Source organism: Heterocephalus glaber, unplaced genomic scaffold (genome assembly GCF_053883595.1).
Source record: "Heterocephalus glaber isolate CG9 unplaced genomic scaffold, H.glaber_assembly_v1.0 deba00001504, whole genome shotgun sequence".
Classification (NCBI taxonomy): domain Eukaryota; kingdom Metazoa; phylum Chordata; class Mammalia; order Rodentia; family Bathyergidae; genus Heterocephalus; species Heterocephalus glaber.
In genome coordinates this window covers 68619072-68644307 of record NW_028258324.1, presented here as the reverse complement: position 1 = coordinate 68644307, position 25236 = coordinate 68619072, and the positions used below count along the sequence as shown (strand labels likewise).

At 41.3% G+C, this 25236-nt stretch overlaps 1 protein-coding gene and 1 long non-coding RNA gene across 7 annotated transcripts in view; one reads left to right on the top strand and one right to left on the bottom strand.

The window, feature by feature from the left end:
• The window catches only part of Dgkg (diacylglycerol kinase gamma), a 187498-nt gene extending 162911 nt beyond the window's left edge, over positions 1 to 24587 (bottom strand). For 2 of the 6 annotated variants that reach the window (XR_204739.4, XM_004834837.4), the window contains exon 1: positions 23997 to 24421. The gene's annotated coding sequence lies outside the window, so the exon portion shown is untranslated. Of the gene's footprint in view, positions 1 to 23996; positions 24428 to 24460 lie in introns of those variants that run through there. The other 4 variants (XR_015441042.1, XM_013072230.3, XM_013072229.3 and 1 more) reach the window with 3 other exon arrangements.
• LOC147825414 (uncharacterized) lies at positions 22298 to 24779 on the top strand. Its single transcript, XR_015441043.1, has 2 exons — positions 22298 to 23656; positions 24544 to 24779. It is a non-coding gene; the product is annotated as an uncharacterized LOC147825414 (long non-coding RNA).
• Positions 24780 to 25236: the final 457 nt, after the last annotated feature.

Below are 25236 nucleotides of genomic sequence, written 5' to 3'. Positions count from 1 at the left end.
AAACTTCATATTAAGCGGCAACACATTAGAAGCAACAACATTAAAATCAAGGCCAGCAAAAGGATGTCAGTCATGACCTGTACTACCCTACAGTCCACGGGAGAGCCCAGCCAGTGCAACTAAACAAGAAATGAGATCTTTGTGGGTTAGAACAGAAAAGATGCACTGTTACAATTTGTCAGAGATGGATAGTATACCTAGAAAAACATGAGAACCAAGTGAATATAAATGATCAAGTGAATCAGAAAAGTGACTTATAAAACTAATATTAAAAAAATTAATGGCTTTCTTTTACACTAGCAGTAGTCAATTAGGAAATACAGCCTGTCAGAAAAATATCTATTTCAAAATGTTAATGAAAGGTAGAATGGACCCTAAAATGAATCTAACGACATGTACACAACCTTTATAGATTAACCTCTGAAAATTTATGGAGGAACATAAAGAGGAGCCTGCATAAATGGAAAAATATCTTACTCATGGAGAGGAGGGCTCAATTCAGTTCAGATGCCTATTAGTATGTGACACTGGGAAGCTTAAAAAATCTTACTCCATCTAAGTCCTATTTCTTCATATAAAATAAGAAAGGAGGCTGGGCATGGTGGTGGACACCTGTAATCCCTGCACTTGGGAGGCTGAGGCAGGGGGACCACCACTAATTTAAGGCCAGCTGGGGTACATAGTGAGTGCAAGGCTAGCTTGAACTACACAGTGAGACTCTATCTCAAAAAAAAAATCTCCTTTATAGATTTTTTTGGTGACTATTAGAACTAGTAAAAGTAAACGACATTTAAAAAAACCTCAAAATCACATGCAACGGTACAAATGTATGTATGTAACTGTAAAAAACAGAACTATGAAAGGATGCACACAAAATATAGTGGTTATCTCTAAGGAATACATAGAGATTAGAGGGTGAAGTTCCATTATCTGTAATTTTAAGATTCTTTTAAAAAAGGGAATATATTAATATATTATATACAATTTTTAAAAATTTAAAGGAACTTCCTTATTTCTACCATCTTGGTGTGCTTCTTTCTATTTTTTTCTGGCACAATCAGATTGATTTTTCTCAAAATTTATCTACATTGATTAGAGACTGAGCATTATAGAACATTCACTTGAAACTGACCTCCAAGCATTTAGTGTATAGTGTATACTCACAAATCTATGAGTACTACATATGAACTTGTGTAGTGCATGTGGGCTTACAGTATGAAGACTGTGTAGTATGATTTTTGTTCTTTATGAGTACTGTTTGTGTATACGTGAATTTTAGTAATTTATGTCTTATGCATGAATGCATACCACAGTTAAATGAATTACCTGTGCCTACACATCTCCTACACCAGAACTGTTAATTTGTGCATCATAGAGGACTTTTTCTAACTTGAAATCCTATCCTATTTTCCATTTATCCTATCCTTTCCTATAAAGTTTGGTTAAAATAGTATGTTCAAGAGGCAATTATGTCTGTACATTTACCAGGCTCTTAGTGTGTGTACACTACTCTCCTAGGAGCTTCTGGGGATGTAGGCATGAATTATGATTGATTTCAGCACTCAGTGAACTGATAGCCCACAGGGGATACCAGGGGATACTTCAGTGCTTCCATAAAAGCTCTAGCACTGGGCTGTGCATCCTAAGGGCTGTGAGGCTCAGAGAAAGGAAAGCTTGGCATGCAGTGATGTTGATATTATTGATGGAGGAAGAACGAGCAGAAATTCTCTGTGTATTAACTGTATCTTACATGCTTGCACTGAAGAGGAACTGTAAATTAATCTCAAGACTCCTAAATTGGTTTAATTTTGAAAGAAGCTTTTCATGCTATAAGATCACTTGTTGCATTCTTGACTTTGACAAAAATATAGCTAGTGGATCAGCCCGCTGCAGACAGGCAGGTCTGCGCACGCCCTACCGAGGTCCTGAGTCACGCGGAACACTCAGAATCAGCCTGCGCCCCAGCAACAATCCACTGGACCCCCACCCCTGCTCCTCTGTACAGCCACCTGGTTCCACACTACGAAGACGCAGAGGACACCGGACCACCAGACCACGGTACTGAGTCCTGCTGCTCCCGGCCCAGAGGTAGGGGCTTCTGAGCCACTGTCCCACTGCTCCTGGTCCAGAGGAAGGGGCTTCCTGGTCACCATCCCTCCCGCTGCTCCCAGCCCACAGGAAAGGGCTTTTGGGCCACCTTCTGTCCTGCTGCTCCCGGCCCAGAGGTAGGGGCTTCTGAGCCACTGTCCCACTGCTCCTGGTCCAGAAGAAGGGGCTTCCCAGCCACCATCCCTACCGCTGCTCCCAGCCCACAGGAAAGGGTTTTTGGGTCACCATCCCTACTGCTGCTCCTGGCCCCTGTCCCACCTCTCCCAGCTCAGAGGAGGTAATCCGTGCAGGTGCCAACAGCCCCCACACCAGTTGAAATGAGAAAACACTTAAATAAGTCTCAAAACCAGACTTCCAGATCACCTACAGCAACCCCAAAGGGAAATGAGATGGAACACTCTGATACTCAACCACCTGGACCCACTGAATTGGCAACAAAAGGGGATCTGGAAAAAAGGAAATCAGAAATAATTTCTCAGATAACAGGAGAAATTGTGCCCCTACTGCAAGACATGATTAATAAATCTAGAGAGGAGCTGAGGAACATGATGGAATCCCAACATAAGAAACAAATGGAATCCATAAAACAGATGCAAATAGATTTCCGGGACATGAAAAACTCCACTGAAAGTCTACACAGCAGAATGAGCCAGTGTGAGGACAGAATTTCAGATATAGAAGATAAGATTGCAATTAATGAGCAGGAAAATAAAAATTGCTTCAAAATTATAAGGGAACATGAGAAATCAATCCAGCAGCTGCTAGATGATGCAAAGAAGAATAACATAAGACTGATTGGAGCCAATGAAGAAACAGGAGATAGTGCAGATTACATAAAAAAATCTCTTCACAGAAATAAGGGCAGAAAACTTCCCAAGCAGGGGAAAAGAGCTTGACATACAGATAAGTGAGGCATATAGGACTCCAAATAGCCTTGATCAAAAAAAAATCTACACATAGGCATATAATTGTTAAGATTCCAGAAACTCAACAGAAGAACAAAGTTCTACAAGCAGTTAGATAAAAGAAACAAATCACAAACAAATCCCATCAGAATCACAGCAGACTTCTCAACACAAACCATCAAGGCAAGAAGAGCTTGGAGTGACATATTCCAAGCCCTAAAAGAAAACAGCCTCCAACCCAGATTGATGTACCCTGCAAAACTATCTTTCAAAATGGATGGAGAAATAAGATACTTTCATGACAAACAGCACCTTAGGAACTTCATGAATACCAAACCAGCACTCCAAAGAATTTTACACAATATCCTAGGAAAAGACATTGAGGATCACAACCCCAGGAAGCAAAGCAGAATGAACCCATCTGGCATGACAAGAAATTAAATGTAAAGGGGGAGAACTCAACAAAAAGAAAAAGTCATAGTAATGACAAGTCAGTAAGTTTCAGTTATAACCATCAATGTTAATGGTTTCAATTCACCAATCAAAAGAAATAGACAGGCAGAATGGGTCAAGAAGCAAAATCCAACAATATGCTGCATACAAGAAACACACTTAATTCAAAAGGAAACTCATAGACTGAAAGTTAAAGGGTGGAAAACAATACTCCATGTGACAGAAACCTGAAAAAAAGCAGGAGTAGCTATCCTCTTGGCAGATCAAGTAGATTTCAAACCAATACTGATGAAGAGAGACAAAGAAGGATACTACATCCTTGTAAAGGGAACCATCCAAGAGGAAGAAATGACAATCATAAATATCTATGCACCAAACACTAGTGCACCCAACTATATAAAACAAATACTAATGGACATGAAAAGTCATATATGCACTAATACAATTGTAGTGGGGGACCTCAACACCCCACTGTCACAAATACTAGATCAACTAGACTAAAAATAAGTAATGAAATACTAGAACTCAATTGAACTCTTGAACAAATGAACTTAACAGATGTTTACAGAGTCTTCCACCCCACAAAATCAGAATACACATTCTTCTCAGCTGCACATGGGTCATTCTCCAAAATAGACCACATACTCACACATAGAACATGTTTAAGTAAGTGCAAAGGAATTGAAGTTATCCCCTCTATATTATCAGACTATAGTGCAATGAAATTGGAGATCCATAGCAAAAGAAACTCAAAAAACTTCATAAACATGTGGAAATTGAACAACATACTTCTGAATAACCAATGGGTCACAGAGGAAATTAAAGAAGAAATCAGACAGTTCCTTCAATTAAATGACAGTGACAGTACAACATATCGGAATATATGGGACACAATGAAAGAAGTCTTAACGAGGGAAATTCATAGCAGTGAATACGCATATTAGGAAAACAGAACGATCCCAATTAAACAACCTGATGTTGCACCTCAAGCTTCTAGAAAAAGAAGAACAGGACAACCCCAGAGCTCATACAAGGGAGGAAATTATGAAGAGCAGAGCAGAATCAATGCAATGGAGACTAAGAGAATGATACAAAAAATCAATGAAGCCAAGAGTTGGTTCTTGGAAAGAATCAACAAAATTGACAAACCCTTAGCCAACCTTGTCAGAAAAAGGAAAGAAAAGGCCCAAATCCATGCAATTAGGAGTGAAAAGGGTGAAATCACAACAGACCCAGCAGAAACCCAGAGGATCATCAATACCTACTTCCAGAGCCTATACGCCAATAAGATGGGACAACACAGAAGAAATGGACAGATTCCTAGACACACATGAATTACCAAAGTTGAATGAAGAAGACCTAAAAATTCTGAACAACCCAATATCAACCAATGAAATTGAAAAGGTAATTAAAAACTTATCAACTAAGAAAAGCCTGGGCTCTGATGGGTTCACTGCTGAATTCTACAAGACATTTAGAGAGGAACTGCTGCCACTACTGTTTAAACTCAATGAAATTGAAAGGGAAGCGATACTCACAAATTCATTCCTGGAAGCAAGCATCACCTTGATCCCCAAAGCAGAGAAAGACCCAACTGAAAAGGAGAACTATAGGCCAATCTCACTAATGAACATAGATGCAAAAATCCTTAATAAAATAATGGCAAACAGAATGCAGAAGATCATCAAGAAGATCATACACCCTGATCAAGTGGGATTCATCCCAGGGATGCAGGGATGGTTCAATATATGCAAATCAATTAATGTAATACACTATATCAATAGAGCCAAGGACAAAAACCATATGATTATCTCTATAGATGCAGAAAAAGCATTTGACAAAATCCAACATGCATTTATGATAAAAACCCTACAAAAAATTGGAATAGATGGTCTCTACCTCAAACTGATAGAAGCCATCTATGAAAAACCAACAGCCAATATCATACTAAATGGTCACAAACTGAAATCCTTCACACTAAAATCAGGAACAAGACAAGGATGTCCACTATCACCACTCTTGTTCAATATAGTTCTGGAAACATTAGCCATGGCAATTAGACAAGAGAAAGAAATAAAAGGAATAAAGATAGGTAATGAAGAAGTCAAATTGTCATTATTTGCTGGTGACATGATACTGTATATGGAAGACCCCAAGATCTCCACCAAAAGTCTTCTAGACTTAATAACCAAATTCAGTCAAGTAGCTTGGTTACAAGGTCAACACACAAAAATCAATAGCTTTCCTCTACACCAATGACAGACTCACTGAGAGAGAAATAGGGCAAATAATTCCTTTCACAATAGCATCCAAAAAACTGAAATACCTAGGAATCATCCTAACGAAAGGAATCAAAGACCTCTTCTCTGAAAACTATGGCACTCTGAAAAGAGAGATTGAAGATGATATCAGAAAATGGACAGACATCCCCTGCTCCTGGGTAGGAAGGATTAATATAGTGAAAATGGCCATACTTCCAACATTGCTATATAGATTTAATGCAATTCCAATTGAGATCCTAGCAGCATACTTCGTAGACCTCGAGACAACAATCCAAAAAATTCATTTGGAGCAAGAAGAGACCCAGAATAACAAAAACAATTCTAGGTAACAGAGACATGGCAGGGGATATCACAATCCCCAACCTGCAACTCTACTACAAAGCTACTGTGATAAAAACAGCATGGTACTGGGAAAGAAACAGACTTGGGGATTAGTGGAACAGATTAGAAGATGCAGAAACAATGCCAGACACACTCAGCCATCTCATATTCGATAAAGGAGCCAAACACCCTCACTGGAGGAAAGATAGCCTCTTTAATAAATGGTGCTGGAAAAATTGGGCTTCAACTTGCCAAAGATAAAACTAGACCTGTATCTCTCACCATGCACTAAACTAAAATCAAAATGGATTAAAGATCTAAATATTAAAATAGAAACTCTGAACCAGTTGGAACAGAGGTTAGGTAGAACCCTTGAAGACATCGGTGTAGGAAAAGATTTTATGAACAAAACCTCAGTTGCCCGTGAACTAGCACAAACAATCAACAAATGGGATCTCTTCTTATTAAAAAGCTTCTGCACAGCAAGAGAAACCACCAGCAGTGTGAAGAGGCAACCCAAATATGGGAAAAAATCTTCACCTGCTCTTCCTCAGACAAAGGTCTACTATCTCGAATCTATAAAGAACTTAAAAAGATCAGACCTCCCACATTGAAAGACCCAATCTGAAAATGGGCATCTGAAATGAACAGACATTTCTCAGACAAAGAAGTAGAAATAGCAAATAAATAAATGAAAAAATGTTCAACATCACTGGTCATTCGAGAGATGCAAATGAAAACAATGCTGAGATTCCACTTCACTCCAGAAAGAATGGCTGCTATCATGAAATCCACCAATAACAAATGCTGGTGGGGCTGTGGGGAAAGAGGAACCTTGCTCCACTGCTGGTGGGAGTGTAGACTGGTACAACCACTGTGGAAATCAGTATGGAGATACCTCAAAGAACTAGGACTGGAAGTTTCATTTGACCCCACTATTCCACTGCTGGGGATCTTCCCCAAAGAATTAAAAGAATCATACCACAGTGATATATGTGCACCCATGTTCATAGCAGCACAGTTTGTAATAGCTAAAACTTGGAAACAGCCCAAATGCCCATCAACTGGAGACTGGATAAAGAAAATGTGGTTTTTTAATAAAATGGAGTACTACTCAGCCATAAAAAATGAGAAATTAGAGACATTTATAGCTAAGTGGATGCACATTGAGGCGATACTCTTAAGTGAAATAAATAGGACACTCATGTATAAATACTGAATAGTTTCTCTGGTGTGAGAAACTGAAAGTGTAAATAAGGACTAAATGTATAATAGGTAATGTGAAATAGGAAGAAAAGGGGCAAAGGGGAAGGAAGTGGGAGGGGTAGGGGAAAGGATAGAAGGGAATGGGATTAATATGAGAAAATGGAAAACTAGGAGCAAAATCTTTGTAAATAGGGAGGACTGGAGGAGTTGAAGGGAGGGCTGGGCAAAGGTGAAAAACAAGAACCAAGAGAGACTATGGAAAGGTGCAAATTTCCAAAGATGAATGTCATTATATTGTATACCTAAAATGTACCAATGATTAGAATGAATAATCGATAATGCAAAATAGGAAGAAAAGGTCCAAAGGGATAGTGGTAGTGGGAGGGGCAGGGGAAAGGAAAGAAGGGAAAGGAAAAATGATGAGAAATGGAAATAAAGTCTTTGTAAATAGGGAAGGGTGGAGGGGGTGAAGGGAGGGCTAGGAATGGGGAAAAAATAAGAACCAAGATGCATCATGTAAAGGTACAATTCCCAATGAGAAATGTAATTGTGTTGTATACCTACAATGCACCAATAAAAGAATTTAATAAAAAAAAATATAGCTAATGAATTCCTCACTTCAAACTAATTAGGAATGTACATTTAATTTCCTCAAATCTAATGAGCCCAGTTTACTCAAGCAGGTGTGTAGGCTGGGGTGTGGGTCCTGCACACTGTGACCTGAGATACAAACCGGTATACCTCAATTGCGTCTTTGTGCCACTGGTTTCTGAAGTAGAGAGCAATGTGCCAACAGCATCCTACGCCCAGAAATCTGTATCTGTCTGGAACAGAAGAAAGTAAAATCCTGAGGAACAACAAACCTGAGCATCTCATCGTGACATTTCTAGATTTGTGGTGTTGGCCACGTTACCTATTCTTGCTTAATCTCTTGAGACCATGGTTCCTCATATGGAAAATGGGGTGGTAGTTATCACCTTACAGATGACTTTCTAGGACTTAAGATAAGAAATATAGATTTCCTAGCATAGTACCTGGCATGTAGGGCTGAGTGGGTAGTAACTGCCTTCTCTTCTTTAACAGACACAGGTAAATATGCCAAGACTTCCTGATACCCCGAGTGCCCTCATATCATGGAGAAGGGGCTTAAAGTGAGAAGGTATGGATTTAGATATGAAAGATCTTAGAAGAGAATGCAAGAGAAAGAACATGCTTTGCAGTACAAGCGATAAAAGATAGAACAGTATAAATTTTCACCTTCACCCTTGAAAGCAATTAATGAGTATAGCAGGAAACTAAAAAATTTGTGGCAACTTCTGCTTGCAGGGGTTGGTAGTTGCTGGAGATGTGGGCTGGTTAGGGCACTGGAGGGTTTGAGAGATGAGCAGTTGGTCATTTGGCTGAAAGCATTTAATACATTCCAAGCCAATTGGAGAGACTGCCCTCCCTGGGTGAGTCACATTGAAGTAGATAAAAATAGCCAACAGAAACGAGCCCCCATTACAGAGGAAAAGAAAAAAAATCATCTTATTTGATGACTGACATTGTTTTGATCAGTGTGAAATCACTTGCTGATTTTAATTTGGTCAGAAAGGATACCCTGTTGCTGATGAGCCACATGCATTTTATTCATTCCTCCAACCACCGAATAGGTGTGACTCTTAAACACAAGCAAATCTACTCTCATATTTTCCTCCCACTTCTACCTCCAGAACGAAATAATTTTTCAGTGGAAATATTCTCCACATTCACTGCACTTGATAGGTTGGTTTCATTTACTTTGATTTCCTTTCCTCCTCCAAAAATCTCAGTACCAAGTCAGAAAACAACTCATCCTGTTTTGTCTTATATTATTTCTCAGCTTCGTTCCTTTCTCTCCGTTTCATTCCTAGTGACTGTGCCTCCAATTTCAGTTAGATTCCTAACCGGCCCCAACATCTGTAATGTGTCCGCATAGCCGCCTCACTCCCTTTTGGTCTGCTCTGCCTAGGAGCACTCAACTCTCCAGAAACTACTGGCTCAATTGTTTTCTAGCTCAGAAACTAAACTATGAGTTTGTGTCTAGCTCATTTTATTTAAGGTCATTTAATCTCACTTTATCTCCTATTAGTTTCGTGCAAGACAGCGAGGACTTGGGAATAAAGATGGGGCTGTCATCCATTTCTCCTGACAGTTGGGATTCTGGGATAAGAAGGAGGCAAATGATACAGATAACTTGCTGTAGTTTTCTGGGCCATGATTTAGCAGTATGTGGAAGGGTGAGTTCATGTTTAGTGTTGAAAGACTTGTGTCTCTGGGGACAGGGAACCATGTATTTGCCTAGCAGCTGATGAGGGAGAGAGGATCAAAGAGCTGGAATAATAATACCATGAACCTATCCATCACATAGAAAAGCTAGTAAAGCAAACATGAGGGAGAAGTACCTTGGTGACATTCATGCACACATGATGTCCATGTAATTACAAAGAGCACCAGAACGATTGGTGGACTGATGTTTCTATGTGGCAAAATGGCTTTGGACCAAAAGTTGGCTTATGATGGGAATTCATGACCCTATAGATGGAACACCTAGCCAGTGATGGCGAACCTTTTAGAGCTTTCAGTGATAACAAACAGCCTGCTGCAGCATGCGTGCCATAGGTTCACCACCACTGAGTCCTAGACTATCTCATGAGAGAGGAAGAGGTAAGGTGCATATATGATGTCATTGTGAGCATTTTCCACAGGCCACTTGGCCACAAGGAGGAGATGAAGGGTGCATTTCTCACTATTCTGGCCCAAGGGAAGTTAGAGCAGTGAAAGTAGATTTGTGCTGGTTAGACATTTACAAAAAGCCTCATTCTGCCAAGAGTTGTGCATCAGATCTGTCTTTTCATGCCTCTTGTTGACAGGGAGTTAGGGGTGACTGGGTGGATTCCTCCAGTCCTCATTCTGAATGATTAAAAGATGCTTTGGTGAAGCAGCATCAGAGACATCACAGGGAAAAGAATCAACTTTAACTCGGAGATCAAGAGGGTCGGGAAAAAGAAGCTTGGTTTTAATAAATAACCAGAACTCTAGAAATAGGCAGACATATTTCCAAAAAGTCTTAAAAAAAAAGAGAGACAATTTTGATTGCATAAGATTCTTGAGTGGAATCAAACTGAAGTTCTCCAAAATGGAGAGGCATTTAAAACAATTTCAGGAAAGAAGAAAAAGGAGTGATCCTTAAAAAAAAAAAGCGCTGCATAATTAATCTGCATGCTCGTATTTGAAAAGGACATTTAAAAAAAGGAAAAGAAAGACAATAACCATGAATATGTAGGAAGATGGTAAAAACTTATGCCTAAAAATTATTTCATAAATCAATGGCTTATAATGATCTGAAAATACTGAGTGACAAATACCACAAAAGGCTAGAAATGTTGGAGGAAGTACAGGAAGTGGGCTACTTAATTTTGGAGCTAGAAGAGCAAAGAATGGCTTGGTCTCCTTGGAAATGAGGATGACCAAGAGAATTCCTAATGGAGGCTACTGAACCACTTTCATTGTTCTTTGAAAAAGTTTGAAGAAGAACAAAAAGCCACAGGTCTAAAATAAGCAAATATAAATGAGCAAATCTAATCTTAATTTCACCATCAAAAAAAATGGAAGGAGATAGGTCTCACTATAAAAAGTGCGACCATGACATTAATCTTGGCCAAGAATAAAAATCATACTTTGAAAATATTTTAAAATAAAAATCACTTCTATTCTCACCATAACACCATAACCAAAATTTACATTTTGCTGTAGATTCTTTCTAGAATTTTCCTGCAGGCATATATTTCTTTCTTTTTTTACCTTTTGACTTCATTTAATTTTTTGACTTATTTTACTTAGCAGTTTATGGTGACCATTAGTTGCTTTTAAACATTCTTGTACATACCATAATACTTTCTATGGCTACACAGTATTTTATTATATAAATAGATCACACCTTATTTCTAGTCTCCTTTTCTCAGCATTTTATTTCTAATTTTGGCACACCAATCTGACTTAGGGATATCCATGTTTTTAAAAAATTGCTTATTTTAAAAACTCATTTCTAATGGTTAGAAATTAGGGTACTTTTAATTTTTGTTTTGAGGATGTCTCTGAGGTTTATTTATTTATTTGTTTGTTTGTTTGGTACTGGGGATCGAACTCGGGACCTTGCACTTGCAAGGCAGGCGGTAGAACCACTGAGCTACATCCCTGGCCCTCTCTGAGGTTTTATTTGTAAACTATACCTATCTTTCGGAAATTATCTATGAACCCCAGAGAAGAAGTTTCATTCTCTCTATTTTGGGTAAAACACAGCATATATTTTTAGTAGCATCGATTATGACATAATTCCTATACTTATGCTTTATTTCTTGATATGTGTGAAAGCTTGGGTGGTACTTCGGAATCTTCAACCACTGTTGAGTTTCTAACAGTTTGGGGTTCAAAATTAATTGCTGCACACATTTCCATGAAGTTATTGGTGACTTGGACTCTATTCCTGTAATTCCAATTTTATTATATTATTTAAGGAGATTTGCCTAGAATTGCATTCTGTCTTATACAAGTATCATAATTTCTGCTTTAGTTTTTTTTTTTTTTTGGTACTGGGGATCGAACTCTGGACCTTCTGCTTTCGAGGTAGGCGGCACCACTGAGCTAAATCCCCGGCCCCTGCTTTAGTTTTTGTTGCACTTCCCTGCAGTGTTTTCTCAACATCTTACTTTCAATTTTTTTTTTTTGGTACCGGGAACGAACTCAGGTCCTTGCGCTTGCACAGCAGGCAGCGAAACCACTGAGCTAAATCCCCGGCCCCTTACTTTCAAGTTTTGCACATTTTTTTGTGTTAAGGGTGTCTATGGTAAACAACACATGGTTGAATTTTACTTTTTGATCCAATATGAGACTTTCATGTAAAGTGGGTGACTTAGTTCAATTATGTTGACTGCTATAACTGAGGGTGTTTGAAGCTGTTATTTTCCTGATCCTCCTCGTTGTCTTCTACCTTTTTTTCATATATTCCTTGGTGTCTCCTTTATTTTTTTCAGTTTATATAGAATTTGTTTTCTTAGACCCCTTGGTTTGGAAGATGAATTAGTAGGAAAAGAAATTCTACAACTATTATTTTCTAAATTTGAGTCAAGAATGAAATGACTCTCGATCAGCTGAACCAGGGAATCAAAACAGAGTTTCCAAGCCAGGCATAGTGGTAGCACATGCCTGTAATCTCAGAACTCGGGAGGCTGAGGCAGGAGGATTGTTGCCAGTTTGAGGCCAACCTGGACGACATAGTGAGACCCTGTCTCAAAAAACTAAAACCAGCCAAATGAACAGAAACAAAAAATACGGTTTCAGTTTTCATTCCAGTTTTTCCTACAGACTCAAACGAACACCAATGTTTTCAGGCTTTAAAAGAAGGTTACCTGGGGTATCAGATTCAGGTCAGTTGTTTGAGAATTATGCTTTGGAACTGTGTATATCTGTTCCTCGAATATATTTTACTTTTGTGCATAGTTTAAAAACTGGATTTACAACTACGGTTTAGACATTTTTGAAATGAGTTTCAGTATTAGTCACATTACTTCTGAATCCTTAGTTTGACTTTTGATGGAATACTCTGCTTACGAATTCCAGCTGGTGGATTTTAATTCTGCAGTTATGCCTTGGTTTCCTTGCGCTTTTCCGTATTTCATTTATATCTTGTGAATACCAGGCTTCACTTTCATCTTAGTCCCATTCTCGATTTCTTCTGAATTGTAAAAAGTTGTGTCTTTTTGCCCACTCATGAGGATTCCAGTCTCTTAAAATGTTGTTTTAGGTCCAGCTGGAGTAGCTCATTTTCATACTGTGTGCTATTCTTTACTCCCTTCTTTTGCCTTTCCCTTAGTTCCTATGTTTTACTTCGTTCTCATTCTTAAAGAAGGAAGTCTTCTGTGGATTTGGTGCTTGACACGTGACAAGTCTCTGGTCCTGTTCTCACTCGACGCTGACTCAATAGTGGCGAGTGGCGTGTGCACATCCTGGACTCGCACCGAGTTTCAAGCATCTATTAAACTGGAATAACTCTGCGTCAGTTTTATTTTCCTTTCACTGCAAGACAAATTGCTATTTTTGGAATGTATTATATTTTCTATGAAGGGATAGAAAAAAATCTCAATATTTCATAAGCATTTGAATAGATATACATTCTCTCATTTAAAAAATCTAAAGCCCCTATATGTCCATTCCAGCAAGTTGGTTATAACCTTAAAATTCTTTACATATTAACTTATTTTTGTCATTCAATCTAAAAGATTGAGGATTGAGACAGGTATATTAAAGTTTCCCTCTGCAATTGTCTTTTCTTAACTTTATTTTATACATTTTGTTATTTAGAATAAAAATATTCTTGAATGTTATATTTTGAAATATATCACTTAGCCACTCTAATGTTCCCTGTTTAAATTATACTTTGTTTAATATCAATATTACCCTTCCTTCTTTTTATGGTTTGCCTTTTCCTAAAATATCTGTGCTCTTTTTTCGCCTCCCCCTTCTGTCCCACTTTGTTTAAAACAGCATATACTTAGAATAGTTTTTTTGCCCAATCCAGGGCTCTTTGTCTTTTAATAGAAATGATTAAACCATTTTCACTTAATGTGATAACTAATACAGTTGACCTCACTTCTGACATCTATTTTATACCTTCTATTTTTACGTTTCCTTGCTATTTCCTTTAGTTTTTATCTTGGCTATAATGTTCCAAGTCTTCCTCCTAATTCTGAAGTTAAACATGGCATTTCTAGTTTTATATTCATCTAGTCTTTATATTTAAAAGATATCTGAACTTATACTTCCCTGTTAACAATAAAAAATGGCTCCATGTTTCCTACAGTATTTCTGTTAATTTTTTTCTTGAGTAATCTGAATTTTTAAAATTTATTTTACCTAATACATAAAGACATACAAATTCTACATGTTAGTGGGGTACTATATAATGTTTTAACACGTGTGTACATTATGTAATGTTTAAATCAGGTTAAACATATTTGTCTCCTCAAATAGTTACTCTTTATGGTGAAAACTTTCCAAAATTCTTTCTTCCAGCTCTTTGAGATATTTCTACATTCTTGTTATCTACAGCCACCCTATTGTGCGCTAGCACACCAGAGCTTCTTGCTTTATCTGTCACAGCACACACTCATCAAGCTTCCCCCATTTCTCTCCCCTCCACCTACTCCTTTCCACAGCCTCTGGTAACAACAATACCACTCTTAACTTCTACCAGACCAACTTTTTAGATTCCTCATATGAGTAAGATCATGTAGTACTTGTCTTTCTGTACCTGGCTTATTTCACTTAACATAATTATCTCCAGTTCCATCCATGTTGGTCACAAATGACTTAACCTGAGTTTTTAGACTCAGGTCATTATAATTAAACATTTTATGGATCTTTAAGAATAATGTTTAATGATTGCATTGTTTAATGACCATATTGATAACATTTAAACATCAAGTCTGTGTTTTAGTGGTTTCATTGTTCACCTTTTACTTTTTATATCATGTCTTTTTCATTCTCAACTTTTAACATTCTTGAATTTCCCTATTGACCAGAATATTTTTTTTAAATTCTTTTATTGGTACATTTTAGGTATAAAATAGTTACATTCATCACTGGGATCTTGTACCATTACATGAGTATCTCGGTTCTTGTTTTTTTCCCCTTCCCCTGCTCTCCCTTTACCCCTCCACCCTTCCCTATTTGCAAAGACTTTGTTTCCATTTTTTTCCTTTTCTCATATTTTTTCTTTTCCCTTTTTTCCTTTCCCCTACCCCTCCCAGTTCCGCTGCTCCTTTAGACATTTTCTTCCTGTTACACAATATCAATTATACATTTTTTAAATTACAGTATCAAGATCTAGGAGACACAACTACTGACGGGATCATGTGGCTTTTTCCTTTCCTCTGTTAAAATGATGACTTTTAGGGGTGGATCTTCCAATGCTGAACCAACACTGCCATCCCTATAACAAAACCACTTTCTACATACTGCCAGATCTGACTTCTAATAGTTTGTTTTGTTAAACAAATTTCTATCTATGTTCATACTTTTTTCTTCTATTATCTTTATCCAGTTTTAGGATTAGCACAATGTTGAGTTCCTAAAATGAGGGGAGAAGTGTTCCTTCTTTTTTCTGCTTTGTTTGATATAATTTTTCAGTTAAAATGCATATGAGCCTGCTGTTGTCATATAGGCAGGTTTTCAAGCTAGGCATATACTTTCTTTAATAGGTGTTATTCAAGTTTTATATTTCCTCCAGAGTTAGTTTCATTAATTTGTCTTCCAAGGTACTTCTTAGAAGTTGTCAAATTTATTTCAAAACAGATTTTTGAAATATGCTTTCTATATCCTTTTAAATTCTGACCAGAATATTTTGAGTAAACATTTTTTTTAATACAAAATTTCAGTGATTTGGTTTCTGGGTACTTTTTTTACTTCACATATTTCAGAATATAGAATTCTGGATCAAAGTCTTATTGCTTCAAACTTCTTTAGCTATATCTCACTTCCTTCTGATGTTTAATGCTGTAGAATCCCTGATACTTGCTTATTTTTTTCTTTGAAAGTAAAATTGTTCCTCTGATTTAATATCACATTTTTTATTCTTAAGATTAATAACTTTCACCAAAATATACTTTTAATTTTCCCAATATACCATGAACTATTTTATAGTTTTTATGTTTTTCTATATTTTTTATTTCAATTTGGCTTCCATTTCCTTTTCTGAAAAATTCTGTATGTATTGAACGTACTTGCAGCTGGCATCATTTTTCACTCATTCCATTTTTTCATGTGTTTTTTTTGTCAGTATGGTAAAGATTTACATTCATCTCTTCTTTTCTGTATTGTCCCAATGTGCATGCTTCCACTGCATGATTTGAATTCTGCAAAACGGCTCATCTATCCCACTGCATCTCCATCTGGATCTCTCACAGCCACCTCAAATGTTAACTTGCCCCGAGCTGAACTTACTAGCTAACCTCACTCTGCATTCATTCCCTGGTTCTCTTTGTGATGAAACCACTCCTCCCCCAGGAACACAGAGCAGGAGCCAGGGGCTGTCCTTGGTTCCTGTGTCTGTCCCTCCCTCCATCTGTACTACTATTTTTATTTTTATTTTTGTTTATTTATTTTTTTGGTACCTGGGATCAGACTCAGGACCTTGTGCTTTCAAGGCAGGTGCCAGAACCACTGAGCTAAATTCCCGGCCCTGTACTACTATTTCGTTAGCCTTCGCATTACCTAAACTCCCACCGACACTTCTCACGGGCAGCCCAGCTTCCTATATCTTCTCTCTTCCCCACACTGCATCCTAAGGGATTGTTCTAATGTTAAAATCTCACAACACAGTCCCCATTTAAAATTCCTAATGCTCCCCTCACCATCTAAAGAGAAAACAAATATTACGCTCTTTAATGTGACAGACAAACCTTCCATAGCTCAACTCCTGCTCACATTTCTAGACTCATCTCCCACCGCTTTCTGGCTAACGGTTTTTGCCCCAGCAGCCTCAGTCTGCAGAGGCTGAGCTGCCTCTGAGCCTTTGTGGACACTGTTCACTCCACCTAGAGCGTATTAGCCACACTCCTGCCCTTAACTTCTACTGTTCCAGCTCATCTACTCCAGAGAGAATTATCTGACCTCCTTGGTCCAGTAACTTCTCCGGTTGGGGAAGGGACTCACGCTGACTCTCATCTCAAGACAGTCGAGCGTTACATCTGCTTCTGGCTCTGTTCCACCCAGCTGGAAACCCATTTAGTCCTCTCCAGAAACTGCCTAGCAGAGTGGGTGCTCAGTACACATTTGTTGATTTAACATTGGTTTCACAATTGAGTGAGTTTCCTTAGGAGTGTATTTGCCATGATTTGCATGAAGAGGGATTTGGGACAGCATGAACTTTTGGGCAGATCAGGTCTTTCTCTGGCTATAGGAACATGTGATGTGACTACTGGCTTCCTAATAGCTGAGAATCACTCTTTGTGATTCTACTAGTTTGAGATCATTCTGTGATAAGCCAAAGCGTGTTGGTCCTGGTGGAGTGAGAGACTTGCTGGCATGTTCTCAGGATTGTGAACATCGGGTGAGGACTGGAGGTCTGGATTACAGCACCCACTTTTTATGGCTCTCAAGGATTCTAGAAAAAGCACCCTGGTCCTCTGGGAGATGGAGAGAACTTTCTCTAGTTCACTTAACTGAAGGTTATCCTTCACCTGAGGCAGCTGGTGAAGTTCTATGAGCCATTGTCCCAGAGCAGAGGGTGAAGAAATGCACCAGGGCATGAAAACACTTCGAGCATTTTGACATCTGAGCATCTAAGTGGCTGTGCTGACTGGGAGCTTTCACACCAGATAGGCTATCAGGAAAGAGAAAACTCACTTCCTGTACAGATGACACTGCTCATGGCCCAGGAGAGGAGAAAACTCCCCATGTAGACCACACATAAAGGAGTGAGAGGCCTGGGGATGTAGCCCAGCAGTGCTGCACCTGCCTGGCAACTGGAAGGTTCTGAGTTCGATTCCCAGTACCAAAAAAAAAAAAAAAAGGAGTGCAAGGGCCCAGTGGTCACTTGGGCAGGGAAGTTTGGGTTTGTCAGTTGCCCTGTGGCCATTCAGGTTTTTCTCTTTCACCTCTTTTCCATAGTGAAATCACACTCGTAAAATGGGCTGGTGACATCTATATAGCTGGAATCAAGAGAGATCATGGATGCAAATGCCATGTTATCTTCTAAGTAGGGTACACATGTAAAATACAGTGATCTTCTTAATGAAAATGAACTTTTCTTACTTGAACCTTTTCTCTCTGTATCCCTATCTTGCCTGAGACTTTTAGTTCCAGTTCCCACTTTGAAAATGAGAATTCTCAAGCTTTCTTCTCTTTCCCCCTTTCACATTATGATGCCACGAAACAGTCTTTAATTTTCACTGAGGCATCATGACTTGAAATAAAAGGCTAATTCTAAAAATAGAAACGGATATTTTTGCATGAAACAAAGCCTTAATCTTCTTTAGAAAAGAAGGAGAAAGCACTGTTCAGAAAGTAAAGATTCTGATTCCTCCCCTGGCTGTGTGACTCCGGCAAAGGTTCTTCTCCTTTGGGATCCGATGCTCCTCATTTTATTTTATGTATTATTTTTATTATTTTGGAGGTGTTGGGCTGGGAGTCTTGCTATGTTCTCCACGTTGGCTTTGAATTCAAAATCCTTCTGCTTCAGCCTCTGGAGTAGCTAAGACTGCAGGCACGTGTTACTGCAGCCAGGTTGAGTTCTAACTTTACAAAATGAAGGCTTAGAACCAGATTATCTCTTGGCTCCCTCCCTCATCTCATTTCCTATGATGCTAGAAGCTCTTAGATGTGTCTCAAATTAATACATGTCTCTTATCCTAATTGAATAATATCTCATGATGCTAAGACAACATGCAACTGAGTTAACTAGACTACGATCCTTAAACCGTCAAGACTTACAGAGTAAGGAAGTTGCCAAAATCACTACCATCACTACCACCATCTTCTTCGTGGCAAATACAGGTCTATTATTTTACACAGGAAAATAATCTGTAAAAATTTATTATCTTGAGGGGCTGGTGTTAATTGCAGGAAACGTCCTGAAATGAGACGAGGAATGAGCTTTTAATACTGAAGTCCTGATCCTTAGGAACCAACATGAGTTTGATGAAAATAGTTTATAGTGGACCAATGGAATTGCTTCCTTGACCAAGTTATTGGGCAAATCAAGCACATACCATTGATAGAGAATCTACCAAGACCTCTGATAAGACTCCTGTGATAATCTTCTTAATAACAGAGAATATGCGCTGAATGATAGTAAACTATGTTGAATACATTTTAAGGCTAACATTTGCTTACTGAATATATTTGGGGAGCCAATAGAGAAATACCTCACAATTCTATAATTTTTTTACTGACGACTTATGTGAAAAAATCATATTCATTACACTCAGGAGTGGCAGGAAACTAAGGAAACTGAAATTAACAAGACAAAATGAAGACTAAATGCAAAGCTCCATATTTGTACCCCACATAGCATCTGTACAAGCTGGGGGGGGCAGTGGGGAGCAAGAGTTCAAAGACAAATTTAAAAGAGAGCTGGGTTGTTTTGGTTGGTGCTAGGCTCACCAGGTGTCGATAGAATAGATTCCTAATTAGTCGGAACTTAGAGAGCTGTAACAGAAACAGGAAAGGAGACTGAAAGAGATGACTATCTCATCCTTCTCAGTGCTGATTAGACCTCCCACGAAAGTCTGCGTTTTATTCTTTAAGAACATAGAAATTAGAGAAAACTGGGGCAAGAGTGACAATGACAGTGGGGTGCTTCAGCAAGTGGCCTGTGAGGCAGGGTGGAGCGGTAGAAAGGGCTCTGGCCGAGGAGAGCAGAGAGCCAACTTAGACCATTCGTGGGCGGTGGGACTTGGCCAAGCCAGCACTGCTCTTGGGAGATGGTGACAGGACTCCCTGAGGATGGTGGTTGGCTGGCTTCCTCTCCAAGGGTTTAGTCCTCTGGTCAGGGGCTGGCTTCCTCTCTTCTTATCTGACTCATTCAGGGAGATGTCCTCCTGAGCACCCTTTTGCATTCTTGAAATGCCATTTACTTTCACAAAATCTGTGACAATTGTTTCCCTTGAAATGCCTTCAAAAGTACTCTTTCTTTGACTTCCTGGGAAGCCAAGATGGTGGTAATTCACATCAACACCAGCACATACATCAATTATTGAGGCAATAAAGTGAAATACCTAAGAGAATAAGTTAGGAAAGAAATCCTACAGATGTGAGTTTTAAACTCAGCCTTTCCTATCAGCTTTGTGAACACAAGCAAGTTTCTCAAACTTTCTGAAACTCAGTTTCCTTTTCCACAAGATGGGGTTAACATCTGGCTTGTAGTGACATGACTATTAAGTAAGACAATACACGTCCAATTATAGCACAATGTGAGACCCGGAGTAGGTGCTCAATAAATGCTACAGCCAATATTACTATTACATTTACTACTACTGCTCCCTCCATTTCCTCTGGGCCAGGCAGTATGCTAGTACAGAAGACAGGATAGAAAGCAAAACAGACAGGCACACCCCATGCCTGCACCAAGCTGATTGTCTAATCAGTGTGGTTCAGTTGAACTTTTTGCAATCAAGGAAATGTTGTATATGTGCCTTCTCCAATATGGTAGCCAAAACTCACAAGTGGCATTGAAGCACTAGAAATATGACCAGTGTGACTAAGGACCTAAACTTTTAATTTAATTTTATTTTAAAGATGTAAATGACCTTGGAAAGAGCCACATGTGAGAATAGACAGCACAACTGTAGAGGTATTTCCGGTACATTTCTGAGACTGATCAAGATGAACAGATTAAAGATGTATTGAAAGAGAAATGCACATTAAGCACGTGGAAAATTCTTATTTGTTTATTCATCACATTTAATTGTCAATTATGCATCTATCAAATCTCATGTGTAGAGGATACAGGGAACAATCAGTCATGGTTTCTGCCCTCAGGGAGCTTACCATTTAGTGGGGGAGAAGCAAATAAATAATTTTACCACAGTGAGGTAAATGTACGCACATGTTCTCTAGGTGCAGCTGAGAAGTCAAACCCCACTGGACGGGTCTTTTTTTTTTGTCAGACAAACACTTTATTATAAGATGACATCAACTCCTATTGTGGAATTTTGTAACAGTTTTGGATATGGCTAGCATACTGTGATTATGGCTGAAATGTGAAGAAGCTATTACTGATTGGTCGAGTTTGCTGAATCTGGATATGGATAGTGATGTACATTCATAGGAGTGAAGATTAGTATAATTATTTGTGTGGAGAAGTGGGATGCTATGCACATTTATGTGTTTTACACAATAGTTTGATTTGCTCAAAATATAGGATGCTGGCCAGTCAAAGAATTCTGCAGCTGACAGTTGCTCAAATAAAAATGGGTATAGTTTTATATGATATGGCTTCCGTACTCACCCTTGAGTTAAAAGGAGGGTGATATACGAATCCTTCTCCTACAAGGGGTGGTCTTGTGGTGTAGCTTGGTCTTGTGAGAACTTCTGGGCAATTTGAGTCCCTAAGGGTCACCTGCTTTGACCCTAATGGTAGAGCTGCCTCTGGTGAATAGAGGTGCATTTGATAAAAAATAGTTTAAATAGACCAACAGGGAATTTCTGCAGGAAATATGAATAACAACATTCTGAGAGTTTAAATTGGTGTAGCCCTTTTGAAGAGTGGCTTCTCATATATACTGGGAATCCTCAATCATGCCCTTTGGCCCAGGGATCCTACCTCCTGCAATCTACCCAAGAAGAAAGCAATTGGAATTGTGTGCAGTACAGACCTTGCTGAGAGTTTTTTATAGTTGCTAAAAAGAGGAAACAACTTAAATGATGAACAGCATAATAACTATTGTGGATAAATGTTCATGGAGGACTTTTGCTATAACACCAATTAAGAAAAAAGAAAACCCCACAAAGAAGCAATAGCTCCAGATGGTAAGTGGCCAGACCTTTGGGGTCAGACAGCCTGGGTCTGAATTATGGCTCTGCCACTTACCAGCTGTGTGCTCTGAGTAAGTCACTTGAACTCTTTGCCATCCTAGAAAAATGGGGTTGATAATAATATACCTATCTCAGAGGAACTCTGAGGATTAAATGACATAATGAATATAAAACGCTTAACACCATGAAAGGTACATTTATTAGGTTACCTACATATGTTGGCCCTCTATGGACTGTATGACTTCAAGACTTAAAAATGGAAGGAAATATGCCAATATATTAACAGTGTGGGATCTGGGTGGTGGAATCATGGACGATGTGTTCATTTCTCTGCATACTTTTCAATTTCCCAAATTTTCTTTCATGCACGTGAATTAGTTTTATATTAAAAGAGTATATCATAATGTTGAACACAGTAAGATTTTTTTTTAAAAAAGAAGTTAACCACAATGAAACAACACTTCCCTTTCCTTTTCTCCTTGCCCTTCCAGAGGAGGAGCTGGGGACAGCCCCGGCCTGCTGAACTCCACAGAAGCCCAGCCTGACACTTGCCACCTGTTGACGGTGTTGCGTCGGGAGTCTGAGCCAGGGGAGGCTGGAATACCCGTTCTTAGTGGTTCCTCCCATCTCTGAGAGTCTACGTTCCAAGCTGCTCGGATATCCACCCCCCCGCCCCCATAATATGGTTGATCTGAACCAAACACTACATAAAACTAAAGCCCTGGCTTCCGGCCCAAGAGCCCTCCCAGAAAGATACCTGTAATACCGCCCGTAATGATGGGCTTACACATTAAAGGCCAATTGGCAAAAAAGAGGGACTTAGATCGGGGGAACACCAGAAGTTAGCCGAGTACCAGTCGTTTTAACGAGTGTAGTTTATATTCAGAGAAATTCTGGCAAATATAGCCCTTTCTAACATGACAAACAGCGAAGAACAGGAAGGCCAGAATGCATAAAGGGGGGTGGGGTGTGTGCGCGCTAACATTTCTGACCAAACCTCGATATTTGCGCCCTCTGCTCTGATGTCCCTCATTGACCACGAGGGTGCTCCTGCTTTAGCCAGTGGCTCTGCGAGCTGTATTTTATAAACAGGGGATCCCAGGCACCCAAATAACCAGGTCGACGCCCCCATCCGGACCAGAGGGGCAGTTTCCGGTTGTGTCCTGACCGCTGGCCCTCGTCGCGCCTGGAGGTGACCGCTGTACACCGTCAAGACCCACGGTGCGTCCCCCAAGACCCCGAAACGAAAGCAAGGCGAGCAGCCCTCCCAGGCCCTGCTCCCCCAGCGGGGTCACCGTCCGCTCGCGAGGCCGGGGCACAGAGGCGCGCTGAGCCGACCGGCGCGTCCGAGCGGCGCGGCCACAGATCACCCTCGCGACGCTGCAGCGGCGGGCGCGGGAGGAGGCCGCCACCCCGAGCCCCGCAGCCGGGCTTCCGCGTGCGGGCAGCGCCCCCTGCCCCGTCCGGAGCTCTCCGCCGCAGTGATGGCGGCGACGGGGGCGGCGCAGCCGAGTCACCTGTGGGGCTTCTCACAACTCCACAGCCCCCTCCCCAAACCCTAGGTCACTCGTCCAGAGGAAGAAAAGAAGCAATCTCAGCAGATGCAGGGCCCGGCGCGCCGGTGGTGGAGTTTCCAAAAGCCCTACAGGTGATGCCACCCCGACGCCCCGCGACGCTGGCCCTGGGTAGTCTCGACCCTCTCCGGCTCCGCAGCTTCCCCCGACCCCGCGGGACGGCCGGGGCTTCGGCGGCGAGACTTGGGAAAGTGTCCCCTGCTCTGCGCACCTCCCTCGCTGCGCGGACCGCGCGCTGGATGCCAGAGCCACGGTGAGTCCGGAAGGCGACGGAGCAGACCACTTGCTCCAGCAACCCCCCCGCGGCGCCGCCGCCTGTCTTTCGCGCCTCTTTGGGACCCGAGGCCCCCTAATCGCGGGGAAGCCTGAGCCCCCCTGGCCCTCCCGCCCCGAGTCCACACCCCTCCAAGGAGCATCCTCTCCGACCCGGCTCTGTGGCAGGTGGTACAGTCAGGGCGGGCTCAGTGACCTCGTCTGCAGCCCCTTTCCTGACCACGGGGCCGGCTGCTACCTCGCCCTCCTTTCCCAAGTTGCTCCACTCCCCTCCACCCCCAAACTCCAGACCCCCTCCGTCGCGCCGGCAGCAGTCTTACCTCACCATGCAACACTTGGTTGCGCGGTTGCCCGGGGCGCTCCTTCCTCACAGTTTATTCCCTTACTTGGGAGGAAAGAGGAACCGAGAGACGGAAAGGGGACCGAAGCTGGCGTAAGGGCGTCTTCCCGCCCGCGCAGCCCTCTCGGGGGAGGGGGAGGAGGCGGGGGAGGGGAGCCCCGGGGCGCGCAGCGGAGATCGGGCGACCCGCCTGCGGGCAGGCAGCTCCCGGGTCCTCGGCCTCCGCCCGGGGATCTGCGGTTCCCCAGCGGTTCGTCTCGGCCGCCCGCTACTACGGCACTGGCACTGCGGCTCTGCACCCTGTCCCTCGCAGCCTGGCAAGTCCAGCTGCCACTCTCACTGCGGAGGCCTGCCCCCGGGCGCAGAGCCCGCCCCCGCCACACACACACACGCGCGCGCGCGCGCACACACACGCGCCACACGCAGACACGCGCGCCCACACACCAATGCGGTTCCGTTCAGTGGGAACCCGTGTCCCTCTGGTGCAACTTGGGCGCGGACATCACGACGGCGCTTCTTGCTGGCAGCACTTTGGTTTCGGAGGAGGAGGAGGAGGAGTCAGGAGTTTGGGGGCGCAGAAAGGACGCAGCAGTGCTGGGCGCCAGAGGCCAGCTCACCCGGAGCTGGAGGACACGTTTGACAAAATACACGAGAAATCCCCCCGGGCATTTCCTTTTCTCAGCCTAGAAACCTCGGGGTCTAGGTTAGCTTAAATATCCCAATCAAATCAGAGAAAAATTATAAATAAAAGATGAACAAGTTCTGTTTGCCAGGAACTCAGTGCCTCTAGCATCCAAATCATCAGCCCTGTGTGTGTGTGTGTGTGTGTGTGTGTGTGTGTGTGTGTGTGTGGTGGTTCTGACAACCCTGGTCGGGTGGCCGTGGACTGGTGGCTGGTCAGCCTGAACAGGTTTTCTCCTCTGCAGACCCGTATGGTGGGGACTCTGGCAGCCCTGCAGAGCTGGGCTCCAAAGAATGGGTCAAATCTCAGGGCCGACCTCCTAAACTCCCCACTTTACTTTCAAAGGACCCTGGACTGTTTTCCTGCAAAACAAATAGACCACTTTTTTTTTTTGGTACTGGGGATCGAACTTGGGTCCTTGAGCTTGCACAGCAGGCAGTGAAACCACTGAGCTAAATGCCTGGCCCTAGACCACTTCTTTTAAAAGATGTACAAAAGCACAGAAAGGGGTCTGGAAGAGAGGGGTGAGGAATGGGGC